Here is a 14,253-nt window from a genome sequence, read left to right as displayed (position 1 = left end):
AACATATCCTGGTTCACGTGGAAAGGTGAAACCACCTTGGGAAGAAAGGCAGGGTGGGGGCGAAGCTGCACCTTGTCCTATGGAACACAGTGTATGGGGGCTCGGACGTAAGCGCTATGAGTTCAGAAACGCGCTGTGCTGAGGTGATGGCTACAAGGAAGGCTGTCTTCCAGGATAGGTACAGGAGGGAACAGGTAGCCAATGGTTCGAACGGAGGCCCCGTGAGCTTGGAAAGAACCAGGTTAAGGTCCCATGTTGGCACGGGCTGGCGTTGCTGCGGGTACAGCCGGTCTAAGCCCTTGAGGAATCTAACGACCATCGGGTTAGAGAAGACCGAGGAAGCGAGTTCTCCTGGGTGGAATGCTGAAATAGCGGCGAGGTGAACTCTGATTGAAGATAACATCAGGCCCTGCTGTTTTAGGTATAGGAGATACTCAAGTATGAGAGGAATAGGCGCCTGCAAGGGGGACGTAGCTCATTGCTCGCACCAACAGGAGAACCGTTTCCACTTTGCTAAGTAAGTGGTCCGTGTAGAGGGCTTTCTACTTCCCAGCAGAATCCGCTGGACGGGCTGCGAGCATTGCCGCTCTGTCCGATTCAGCCATGGAGCATCCACGCTGTGAGGTGGAGCGATTGCAGGTCAGGGTGACACAGCCTGCCGTGGTCCTGAGAGATGAGATCGGGACATAAGGGAAGCGTGATCGGTGTTTGAACCGACAGCTCCAACAGTGTGGTGTACCAGTGCTGTCTCGGCCAAGCTGGAGCGACTAGAATTACCCGTGCATGGTCTCTGCGGAGCTTGAGCAGTACCCTGTGGACCAGTGGAAATGGAGGGAACGCGTAGAACAGGTGGTCTTTCCAGGTTAGGAGGAACGCGTCCGATAGAGAGCCCAGCGCTCGCCCTTGTAGGGAGCAGTATGCCTGACACTTCCTGTTGGATCGAGACGCAAACAGGTCGACCTGGGGAAATCCCCACCTCTGGAAGACGGAATAGATGATGTCCGGACGAATTGACCACTCGTGCGTCTGGAAGGACCTGCTGAGACGGTCCGCCAGCGTATTCTGGACTCCAGGAAGGAATGATGCCGTGAGATGTATCGAGTGGGCGATGCAGAAGTCCCACAGGCGAATGGCCTCTTGGCATAGGAGAGATGAGTGGGCTCCGCCTTGCTTGTTGATGTAAAACATGGCCGTGGTGTTGTCCGTGAGAACCAACACGCAACGGCCCTGTAGGAGATTGAGAAAAGCCTGGCAAGCCAGGCGCACCGCCATCAGCTCGCGAACATTGATGTGTAGGGCTAGCTGGGGTGCGGTCCACAAGCCCTGAGTATGGTGCTCCCCGAGGTGAGCGCCCCATCCTAGAGATGAAGCGTCCGTGACCAGGTGCAGGGAGGGTTGAGGGGCGTGAAACGGCACTCCTGCGCAAACCGCCCTGCGATCCAACCACCAGGTGAGGGAGGTCAGGACCGAATTCGGAACCGTGACCACCATGTTTAGGTTGTCCCGATGAGGACGGTACACCGATGTTACCCAGGTCTGAAGTGGGCGAAGCCGCAGTCTGGCATGCCTGGTTACGTAAGTACACGAAGCCATGTGACCCAACAGGGCGAGGCACGACCTTATCGTGGTAACCGGAAATGTCCTGAGCCCTTGGATGACGCTTGTGATGGTATGAAAGCGATTGTCTGGCAGAATGGCTCGGGCACGTCTGGAGTCTAGGATTGCTCCAATGAATTCTATCCTCTGGGTTGGCACTAGAGTGGACTTCTCTCTGTTGAGTAGAATGTCCAGCTCGTGGAAAGTTTGTGTCACTATGTGGACGTGAGCTTGAACTTGGTCTCTGGTGCGGCCGCGTATGAGCCAGTCGTCCAAATACGGGAACACCTGTACCCCTTGTCGACGAAGGTATGCCGCGACGACCGCCACACACTTTGTGAACACTCTGGGAGCCGAGGACAAGCCGAAGGGGAGGACTGCAAATTGGTAGTGCACCATGTTTACTACAAATCACAGGAAGCGCCTGTGAGGCGGATAGATTGCTATATGGAAATATGTGTCCTTCATGTCGAGGGCGGCGAACCAGTCTCCAGGATCCAGGGAAGGGATAATGGTCCCCAATGATACCATGCGGAACTTCAACTTTACTATGAATTTGTTGAGTCCGCGCAAGTCTAAGATGGGCCGTAGATCCCCTTTTGACTTGGGGATCAGGAAGTAGCGGGAATAAAACCCCCTGCCCCTTAACTCTGGTGGAACCTCCTCTATGGCCCCCATAGAGAGGAGCCCCAAAACCTCCTGTGTAAGGAGTTGCTCGTGAGAAGGGTCCCTGAAGAGGGACGGGGAGGGGGAATGGGGGGGGGGACGAGGAAAACTGGAGAGCGTATCCCCTCTCCACCGTGCGAAGGACCCAACGGTCCGAGGTTATAAGGGACCAAGCACGGTGGAAACGGGAGAGGCGATCCCGAAAGGGGGGAGTTGGATCCTGGGTACTGGTTGTGGTGCCGTCCTCGACCGCACCTTCAAAAGTTCTGCCTAGGGCCTGAAGGTGGCCTAGGCGGTCCCTGGTTTTGAGCCGGTTGAGGGCCGGTCGACCTTCACCTACCCCCGCGACCCCGCCTTCTGGCAAAATCCTGTCTCGGACGAGGTGGGGGAGGGCCTGAAGGGTCTGCGCTGAGGCCCTGGGACATGCATCCCCAGGGAGCGCATCATTGTCCTTGAGTCCTTAAGGTTCTGGAGCCGAGAGTCCGTCTTCTCGGAAAACAGGCCCTGGCCCTCAAAGGGTAGATCCTGCAGGGTCTGCTGCAGTTCTGGCGGCAAGCCTGACACCTGGAGCCAAGAGATTTGCCGCATGGCTATACCCGAGGCCAGAGTTCTAGCGGCCGAGTCTGCAATATCTAAGGAGGCCTGTAAGGAGGTACGTGCCACCCTCTTACCCTCCTCTACTAAGGCCCTGAACTCTTCCCTTGATTCTTGGGGGACCAGTTCTTTAAATTTCCCCATCGATGTCCAGGAATTGAAATTATAGCGGCTTAAGAGCGCCTGTTGGTTGGCCGCTCTAAGTTGTAGCCCTCCCGCCGAATAAACCTTGCGTCCAAACAAATCGAAGCGCTTAGCGTCCTTCGATTTGGGCGCTGCAGCCTGCTGGCCATGGCACTCCCGTGCATTCACTGATGACACCACCAGTGAGCACGGTTGGGGATGGGTATAAAGGTACTCATGGTCCTTGGAGGGAACGAAGTACTTTCTTTCCACCTCTCTGGCTGTGGGTGGAATAGAGGCAGGGGTTTGCCAGATCGTAGTGGCATTAGCCTGGATGGTACGTATGAGCGGTAACGCCACTCTGGATGGGGCATCAGCTGAGAGGATGCTCACCACCGGGTCCTGTACCTCCACGATCTCCTCCGCTTGGAGGTCCATATTGCGCGCCACCCGGCGCAATAGGTCCTGGTGGGCCCGAAGGTCTATAGGGGGCGGGCCCGTGGCGGTTGTGCCCGCCACCGCCTCATCGGGGGAAGATGAGGAGGATGCCTCCGGTGGCAAGGGGTCTAATGGCGGGTCCTGCTCCAGGGGTTCGTGGAGCTGGGCATCGCCTGACCCTGGGTCCAGGGCCGCAGTAGGTGTAGGCACGGGAGCCTCCATTCCCCCTGGGGGAGGGCGGGAGATGGTGGCCTCCGGGGCCCTGGGCTCGGAACGTGCCGAGCGAGAGGCTGATGGTGGTGGAGCCCCCTGCGCCTGATGATAGGCCCACGGAGTCCAAAAGGACCAGTGCGCAGGTCCCTGTGCCGGGTCCTCGGTCGCCTCCTGCCAATGGCCCAAATCAGCCGTAGCCGCCTGACCCTGAGGAGGGTACGCCAATCTGGAGGCCCGCTCGGAGGAGCGAGATGCCGATCTCGAGGGCCAAGGCGGTGCTGAACGCAACGAAACCGGCTCCGGATGGTACGGTGCCGGTCATAAGGGGATCGGTCCCTGCGCGGTGCCGGTGAGCGGTGCCGGGATCGAGATCGGTGCCGGTAGCCGCGTCGGTGCCGAGAACCGGACCTTGAGCGGGACGACGACCGTGACGAGAGCTGGTACCGGGAGCGCCTGGAAGTCGAGCGGCGCTCATACCGGTGCCGAGAACTACGCCTGGAGTCCGATCAGTGCCGATGATCACGACGGTGCCGAGACGTAGAACGGTGCCGCGAAGAGGATCTTGGCCGCGAGTACGACCGGTGCCGAGGTGATAGTCGACGCCGGGACTGCGAGCGGCGTCGGGACCTGCTCCGAGACCTGGAGCGGTGCCGAGAGTCCACAGCCGGAGACGGTGGGCGCACCAGGGCAGGCTTGCCCCTGGATTGCACTGCGCGGGGAGCCAACGGTGCCAGAAGTTGAGATGGTGCCGGCTCCGTGAGGGCAATAAGGTCTCTCGCCGTCGCAAATGTCTCTGGGGTGGAAGGGAGACAAGGCTCCACCACCGACCGAGGTGGTGATACAGTCCGCACCGGACTCAACGGCCTCGGTGCCGGAGTCGACGGTGTGGCCGGCACCTGCTTTTGGCAGTCCAAAGGCGGATGCGGCTCTACCCCCAGCACCGGGGGAGCCGGCGTCTTCAGGACAGCAATGTCCTGCGCCTTACGGGCTTTCTTGTGGCCCGGAGATAGGGACCGGCGCCGAGTCCCTTGAGGCAGGCGCGGTGCCGAAGTCGGCCGGTGCCGTGAGGACTTGTCTGCAGTACCGGTCGGAGCCGCCGGGGCGCTGCGCACCGAGGCGCTCGGTGCCGGGGCTGGGCGCGCCGAGGGAGGATCCGGGCTAAGTGCCACCTCCATTAGGAGCTGCCGAAGTCTAAAGTCCCGCTCCTTTCTTGTTCGTGGCTTGAAGGCCTTACAGATGGGACACTTATCTGCCTGATGGGATTCTCCAAGGCACTTCAGACAGGAGTTATGCGGGTCACTCGTTGGCATAGGCTTAGCGCAGGACGCGCACTGCTTAAAGCCAGGAGCCTTGGGCATGAGCCCGGCTGTGCGCCGGGGGAAAAGGGGGGAGAACAACCCCCTCAACCCCCGCTAACTATTTACAACTATAACGAAGTAAAACGAATAACTATCTAAAGAATTTAACAACTATAACAGAACTATCTACACTAATTAGAAGGATTAGCTAGGGAGAGTGGAGAACAGCTATGCCGCGCTCCACAGTTCCAACGACCGTCAGGGGCGGTAAGAAGGAACTGAGGGGGCGCTGGGTTGGCTGGGGTATATATCCAGCGCCATCAAGGCGCCACTCCAGGGGGCTCCACAGCCGACCCACCGGGTGTTGCTAGGGTAGAAAATTCTCCGACGATCGTGCACGCGGCGCGCGCACACCTAATTGGAATCGATATGAGCAAGCACTCGAAGAAGAACTACTCATCCAGTGACCAGTATATTTGCCCCCTACCAGACTCCTGTACCCCACTGGTCTGGGTCTGTCACAACATGGACACAGATGTTCCTGAAAGCACGGGATGTAGCAATTGGGATACCATGGCGGCATTGGGGCATGTTGATACAGTGGAACGCCAATTCTGGGCCTGGCAAACAAGCACAGACTGGTGGGACCGCATAGTATTGCGGGTATGGGATGATTCCCAGTGGCTGCGAAACTTTTGCATGCGTAAGGCCACTTTCATGGAACTTTGTGAGTTGTTTCCCCTGCCCTGAAGCACAGGAATACCAAGATGACACCTGCCCTGACAGTTGAGAAGCAAGTGGCGATAGCCCTGTGGAAGCTTGCAATGCCTGACTGCTACCGGTCAGTTAGGAATCATTTAGGAGTGGCAAATCTACCGTGGGGGCTGCTGTGATCCAAATAGCCAGGGCAATCAATACCCTGCTGCTAAGAAGGGTAGTGACTCTGGGAAATGTGCAGGTCATAGTGGATGGTTTTGCTGCAATGGGGTTCCCTAACTGTGGTGGGGTGACAGATGGAACGCATATCCCTATCTTGGCACAGAACCACTTTGCCAAAGAGTACATAAACTGCAAGGGGGTACTTCTCAATGGTGTTGCAAGCACTGGTGGATCACAAGAGCTGTTTCACTGACATCAACATGGGATGGTCAGGAAAGGTGCATGACACTTGCATCTTTCAGAACTTCGGGCTGTTCGGAAAGCTGCAAGAAAAGACTTTCTTCCCAGACCAGAAAATTACCGTTGGGGATGTAGAAATGCCAATAGTTATCCTTGGGGACCCAGCCTAATCCTTGCTCCCATGGCTCATGAAGCCGTACACAGGCAGCCTGGACAGCAGTAAGAAGCAGTTCAACTATAGGCTGAACAAGTGTAAAATGGTGGTAGACTGTGCCTTTGGACGTTTAAAAGGGTGCTGGCGCAGTTTGCTGAGTAGGTTAGACCTCAGCAAAAGCAATATTCCCATTGTTATTGCTGCTTGCTGTGTGCTCCATAATATCTATGAGAGTAAGGGGGAGACGTTTATGGCGGGGTGGGAGGTTGAGGCAGATCACCTGGTGGCCAATTTTGAAGAGCCAGACACCAGGGCAATTAGAAGAGCACACCTAGGCACACTGCGCATCAGAGAGGCTTTGAAAAACAGTTTCATGACTGACCAGACTACGGTGTTACAGTTGTGTGTTTCGTCCTTGATGCAAAGCTGCCCCCTTTGGTGAATGTACTTCCTTATAAGCCAATCCCCCTCCCCCCTTCGACCACAGCTGGTACAGGATATAAAGTCTCTATTGTTCTCAGGGCTGGCTCCAGCATTTCTGCCGCCCCAAGCAAAAAAAAAAAAAGCCGCGATCGGCAGCGGCAGTTCAGCGGCAAGTCCTTCGCTCCTAGAGGGAGTGAGGGACCTGCCACCCCCGAATTGCCGCAGGTGCCGCCCCTTTCCCTTGGCCGCCCCAAGCACCTGCTTGTTAAGCTGGTGCCTGGAGCCGGCCCTGATTGTTCTGAATCCATTCATTCTTTATTTATTAAAAACAACTTTAGATCACTGACTAGTAAAAGGAAGCCAGGGTGTACAAAGGGTTTGATAACGGGGTGGGGTGGGGAAGGAGGGAAGGACAAGGCCACAGTGCTTATTGTAGCCACACTACAAATCAAAGCTCTTTGAATGACAGCCTTCTGTTGCTTGGGCCACCCCCTGTAGTTGAGTGGCAGGGTGCCCGGAGCCTCCCCCCACACATTCTTTGGCGTCTGGGTGCAGAGGATACGGAACTTGGCGAGGAGGACAGGCGGTTACACAATGGCTGCAGCAATGGTCTGTAGTCTAGTTGCCTTTCCTGCAGCTCCACCAGACACCTCATCATGTCCATTTGCTCCCCTATTAGCCTCAGCATCTCCTCCTGCATGTTCCGATCACGCTCACTGTATGCTTTCCTGGCCTCTGCCACCGAATACCTCCATGCATTCAGCTGTGCCCTATCAGTGCAGGAGGACTGCATGAGCTCTGAAAACATGTCATCGCGAGTGCATTTTATTCGCCTTCTAATCTGCGATAACCTCAGGGATGGAGTTGATGAAGGGAGCACAGAAGCATGTGCAGCAGCAGAGGGGAAAAAAAGGGAGAGTAGAATTTAAAGATACATTTCTGAGAACAAAAGGGAGACTCACAGTGAATCAAGCAATTCACAACAGACAGAACATGTGTTTTAGGTACAAGGTCGCATTTTGCCTTTTATATTGAGTGCCTGCTGTTACGGTGACACATCACTCAAGGCTGGGCAACGGAATTCGGTTTGCAGGCAGCCATGGTAAGCCAAAGGGTACGTGGGGTTGGCTTCTTCCACATTCATAACATGTGGGAATGGTTTCAAACTCCAGCGGCCTCCTTTCCTATAGCAACCAATGCCGGTTGTGTTTGTCGTTTAAAAGGAGGGGCTGCGGTTTTGGGGTGGATGTGGCTATTCTCCAGGATGATCCCTTTTAGCCAAGCGCAAACAGCCCAACATGCCCAGGGTCTAATGTGTCGGGGATCACCAAACAGAGGTGATTACTGTTCCCTTACAAAACTTCCCCTATTTCAACCAGGTGACCATGAATGAGATCACTCTCCTGAGGCTGACAGAGAAAAATAAAGACCGAATGTTGTATGAATGTGACCAAAACCCAGGACCATTTGCTGCCATGCTTTGTGCTGCAATGATTCCAGACCACTTGCTACTGGCTTGGCGTGGTAAAGTGTCCTACCGTGGAGGACGAAATAAGGCAGCCCTCCCCAGAAACCTTCTACAAAGGCTTTCAGAGTAACCCCAGGAGAGCTTCATGGAGCTATCCCTAGAGGATTCCTGCTCCATCCCCAGACACGTTAACAGACTTTTCCATTAGCTGTACTGGCTACAAATGCATCCCATTTGTTCAGGGCAAATCAAACATTAAACACAATTGCTTTGAACCCCTGTAGTGTTGTTACAAATGTGCACTCACAAGAGGTGCCTTCTCTGCCATCAGGGTCCGGGAACAATAGGCCCTGGGTGGGTATTGACTCCAGGGTGAGGAAAAGGTCCTGGCTGCCAGGGAGAACGGATTCTCTGCTTGCCGGCTGCATATTCTCCTCCTCCTCATCCACAAAATCCTCATCTGTGTTGCGTGAGGCTGCCACCTTGCAGGTGTCCACGCAGAGTGTTGAGGTACTGGTAGGGTCCCACCTTAGAATGCCATGCAGCTGATCATAGAAGCGGCATGTCTGGGACTCTGACCTGGAGCGACCATTTGCCTCCTTTGTCTTTTCGTAGGCTTGCCTGAGCTCCTTAATTTTCACGCAGCACTGCTGTGCATCCCTGGTAGCCTCGCTCCATGTGGCAGGGCGACAACTCACCGGCACGGCGCCTCTTGCTGGTCGTCCTGTAATTAGTTCTTCCAGCCTCTGGAGCACCCTCTGCAGGCCGGTGTCCCGCCTACCGCTGGCCCAAGGGTCCCTCCTGGACCCCAGTGCCCTTTACATCAGGGTTCTGCCCCGTAGCAGCAACCCACAATCTGGGTCTCCTCACCCAGAGTAACCCCCAAAGCCATATCCCCACCTTGCCTCAGTGGCTACTGCCAGTCTCCAGAATGAAACAGGTAAGTTTATTGAAAAGCATCGAGAATGAAAATTATCAAGTACCAATGTCTCCTCACCCAGAGTAACCCCCAACCCCATATCCCCACCTTGCCTCAGTGGCTACTGCCAGTCTCCAGAATGAAACAGGTAAGTTTATTGAAAAGCATCGAGAATGAAAATTATCAAGTACCAATGTCTATTCAAAGCTACAGATTTAATACAATATATGTACATGTTTTCAATTTTCTGCATCTTAGATCACTTCGTCAAGGAACAAGGTAGCAATGTGGCAGGATGTAAAGTACTGTTCAGATGCATATGATACAAATAAACTTGTCATGCAAGCATGTCAGTGCTTTGCATCAACCAGTTACTAGGGGACATTTTGTTTGGTTACATAAATATGTCAAAGCAAGTAAAGGGCCAGATCTTTTAGCTCTTACTCACATGGAAGTTGAACTTAATGGAAATTTTGCCTCATTGAGGATTGGACTATAATATACCTATGCTGAAATGCTCCCATGTACGAAGTACCGCTCAAGTCTTACTTAAATCCTATTTTGAACACTTGAGTGGGATATAGACTTTGTGGCAGCCCTTTGCACAGAGGAGCATTTAACACAGAGTCCATTGAATATGAATATTCTAGTTTTTCTTCCCCAAATCATAGAATAATAGAATATCAGGGTTGGAAGGGACCTCAGGAGGTCATCTAGTCCAACCCCCTGCTCAAAGCAGGACCAATCCCCAATTAAATCCCGTGATGTTTGGAAGTACTGACACTGGGGGCCAAACTGCTTCTGGCCAACACCAAAACTGGGGAGCTGCAAAGGTGGCATAAAGCCATTTTTGTTCCCCACCCCAAGCAAGTTTTGCACCAAGCACAATTCAGCTGCTCCCAAGAACTGGACCTATTACTGGGAGGACAACACTGGATCTTTTAGGAGAGAAAATGGGAGGAACATAGTATTAAAAAATTAGAATAAAGATGTAGGTGTGGGGAAGGAAAGAGTCATGCAGTGCTTTGAAGGTGAGTACAAAGATTGGGGAGAAAGATAGTTACCACTTTTCAAGAACTACCACCATGAAAAGTTTATTCAGGATGTTGCAGCATTAGTATTCCACAGACTTCCTGTTCCACTGTTATTTTATTTACACTGTGTAAACAAACAAAGGTGCTGAAGCACCATTCCTTATTCTGTAGGTCAATGTGCTGCCTATCACTTCAAAAGAACTAATTCCACAATTGTAACAGCTTTGTGATGTGTATATATAATGTGATTGCCAAATTAATTCCTAATGGCCGCACGACATATTTTGACTAATTAGCTTACATTTTAAATCATAACTCCACCTTAAAATGCTGCATTTATATATATTAAAATATATATTAAAGGGAAAATATATTAATGTGTAATATATAGTGCCACCTAGAGGTCAAAAGCTTTTTGATAATGTGGAATAAGGAAACTGTGATCGGTGCCCATGCCACCCAAACAGAGCAGGTTAAATTAGGTCAATTAACATACAGCACCTGCAGGAGAGCCAGGACTCCATAAAACCTAATGGAGGATGAAGTTCAGTCGTGAAGGAGCAGGTTGGGCCTGTGTTCAGGGATAAACATAAACCTGAGAAAAGAAGGGGCCTGGGCTGGGAATTCAGAGGCAGCTTGAGCTTGCTGGCTAGAGCTGAGAATACAGGCTGAGAGGGAGAGGCTGGAAGTTATGATGGAAAATGAGGGAGAAGAAGCAAGGGATGAGGAATGGCTTCAGAGTAGGAAGAAGAAAAAAGAATGGCGCTATCTGTATCTGAAAAGGAGGGAGCAGATGGGTATGATACAAAGAATAAGGAAAAGGATCAACATTTTACAATTATCAAATCATTTGCTGAAGATGTGGAGATAGGAGATGCTAATCCCTTGAAACAGCAGAATGGATAATGTGAAGTATCAGATATATTAAGAGCTAAAAGAATGCAGGGTGGAGATTTATTAGAATGTACACACAAGAAACAGTCTGATAAACTTAAAACTACATTTTTAGGAAAAATAAAATAAATTTGCCAGCTACCTAAATTTATGACAGAAGCAAGAGAGGTAATGTATGGGGTTCCTCTAGGCATGACTGAGGATGAAATTAAAAGGGGTATGGATGAAGACCAAGTGCTGTTTATTAAGCAACTAATTAGAAGGAAAGGGGGAGACATGGTTTAACATTTAAAGATGCAATGCTACCCAATAGGGTTAATATAGGATATCAACTCTTCTGGGTTTAAACCATATATCCCAGCCCCTTTGAGATGTTATAAATGTCCAAGGTTTGGGCATGTGGTAGTGGTCTGTAAGGGGAAAACGAGGCTTGGTAAATGTGGAGGAGAACACGCATACGAAAACTGTATGGAAGGAACGGAACTAAAATGCAGCAATTGTGGGGATAAGCACAGTGGGAGCAGAATGAGCTAGAGAGAAACAGAAAACTAAAACTATCCATAAAATATCCTATGCAGTAGCTACCAAAAGATATTCACAGTGGAATGTGGAGAAGGAGGAAAATACCAGAGAAGGAAAACAGCTACTGGTACAACAATGCACTGTTTAGGGCAGGAAAGATAATGTTTTGCTTGTAGATAAAGGGAAGTTTATAGCATTTATGATGAAAGTGGTTAATTACACTTTATAGACAGGGAAGAAGACAAAGAATACAAATTATAACCAAAGTAGCAGAAAAGTATTTGCATATAAGCAATTTCTCAATAGTTTGCATTCATGTAATTTTAAAAGAAGGTAATGTAGTTTAAACAACGTGGTTCTAACAGTTTTTTGCTGGAACACATGTAGTTTAACCACACTTCGTCAGGAATTAAAGAAAAATGTTTTTGAAATGGAAAACCTGATATATGTGTACAAGAAACATGATTAGTGAGAAAACTTATGTGTAGACTTCCAGGATAAGATATAATCAGATCTGACAGAATAACAAGAGGAAGAGGGATCTGTATATTTACAAAAGAAGGTCTTAGTTATGTTGAAATAGATCTACAGAACTTAAGTTTTGAGTACAATGCTGTAGAGGTTCCTCTGCAGAATAATAGCACCTTCATAGGAAACTATAGTGTTTACAACCCATGTAAAAAGCTAGATAATCTACAATTAGAAGAGTTAGTTAAAGGTGTCAAAGGGTGTCCATTATTTGTGGAGACCTTAATAGCCAAATTAATTATGGGGAAGCAGGAAAACGGATTATAACGGCAAATGCCTGGAACAGTTCGTTGACATGCATAACATGGTATTGCTCAATACTGGAGCACATAGGTGCCGACTCCGTGGGTGCTCCGGGGCTGGAGCATCCACGGGGAAAAATTGGTGGGTGCTCAGCACCCACTCGCAGCTCCCCACCCCCCCACCCAGCCCACCTCCACCTCCTCCCCTGAGCGCTGGCTTTTCCCCCCTAGCTCCCAGTGCTTGCGCCGCGAAACAGCTGTTTCGTGCGACTGGGAGGGAGGGAGGAGGAGGGGGAATGCAGCACCCTCGGGGAAGAGGCGGGGCCGGGGTGGGGATTTGGGGAAGGGGTTGGAATGGGGGCGGAGCAGGGACAGGGAAAGGGTGGAGTCAGGGCGGGGCCGGGGGGCACAAGCCCCAACCGGCGCAGGGGAAAGTTGGCGCCTATGCTGGAGCACCTATTAGGTTTAATTTGGTGTGGAACCTTTTCATGTTTAGATCTGTGAATTGCAACAAGTAGTTGTGGCTGGGAAATCTATGAAGAAGATGGAATAGGAAATGATCACTTCCCATTCTGCTAATTACATATCAAGGAAAAGGTAATGTTGAAAACACTGAAGGAATTCCTACCTGAAGCCTTAGGGCATGGCTATACTAAAGAGTTTACAGCAGCGCAGCTGCACCAATTCAGCTGCGCTGCTGTAAGCTCTCTAATGTAGCTGCTCTAAGCCAATGTGAGAGTAGTCTCCCATTGGCTTAACTACTCCAGCCTCTGTGAGTGGCAGAAGCTGGAGTAGTTCTCCTGCCGACATAGTGCAGTCCCCAGCGGTGCTTATGTCAGTGTAATTTATGTCACTCAGGGGGGTGATTTATTCACACCACTAAGCAACATAAGTTATGCCGACAAAAGCCTTTAAAGAACATGCATAGACGTAGCCTTAGAAAAACAAATTTGGAACTCTTTAAGAGTATGGCCTTGGCTACACTCAGGACTTCCCAGCGCTGCTGCGGTCCACCTTAGCCTAAGTGTGCTGAGTATCTAAGTATCAATGATGTAAGTGATAATCTACAGGAATTTCATGATAATAAAATAAAGGGAGTTGTAGCAGCAGCCAACCTAGCTATATGTAAGACATCAAACCTCCCTTGCTGCAATTTAAGCCCATTGTTTCTTGCCCTATTCTCAAAGGTTAAGAAGAACAATTTTTCTCCCTACTCCTTGTAACAGCCTTTTATGTACTTCAAAACTGTTATGTCCCCTCTCAGTCTTCTCTTCTCCAGACTAAACAAACCCAGTTTTTTCAGTCTTCTCTCATAGGTCATGTTTTCTAGACTTTTAATCATTTTTGTTGCTCTTCTCTGGAGTTTCTCCAATTTGTCCACATCTTTCCTGAAATGTGGCACCCAGAACTGGACACAATACTCCAGTTGAGGCCTAATCAGCACGGAGTAGAGTGGAAGAATTACTTCTGGTGTCTTGCTTACAATACTCCTGCTAATACATCCCAGAATGATGTTTGCTTTTTTTTGCAACAGTGTTACACCGTTGACTCATATTTAGCTTGTGATCCACTATGATCCCCAGATCCCTTTCCACAGTACTCCTTCCTAGGCAGTCATTTCCCATTTTGTCTGTGTGCAACAGATTGTTCCTTCCTAAGTGAGTACTTTGCATTTGTCCTTATTGAATTTCATCCTATTTACTTCAGACCATTTCTCCAGTTTGTCCAGATCATTTTGAATTATAATCCTATCCTCCAAAGCACTTGCAACCCCGTCCAGCTTGGTATCATCCACAAACTTTATAAGTGTACTCTCTATGCCATTATCTAAATCATTGATGAAGATATTGAACAGAACCAGAACTGATCCCTGTGGGGCCCATTCGTTATGCCCTTCCAGCATGACTGTGAACCACTGATAACTACTCTCTGGGAACGGTTTCTAGGCTGCATTTCCCTAGTTTGTTTATGAGAAGGTCATGTGAGACAGTATCAAAAGCTTTACTAAAGTTAAGATATACC

This window comes from Terrapene carolina, unplaced genomic scaffold (genome assembly GCF_002925995.2).
Source record: "Terrapene carolina triunguis isolate 2854851 unplaced genomic scaffold, T_m_triunguis-2.0 Scaffold84, whole genome shotgun sequence".
NCBI lineage: Eukaryota > Metazoa > Chordata > Testudines > Emydidae > Terrapene > Terrapene triunguis.
The sequence above is the reverse complement of the archived record's forward strand: the minus strand, read 5'-3'. Positions refer to the sequence as shown.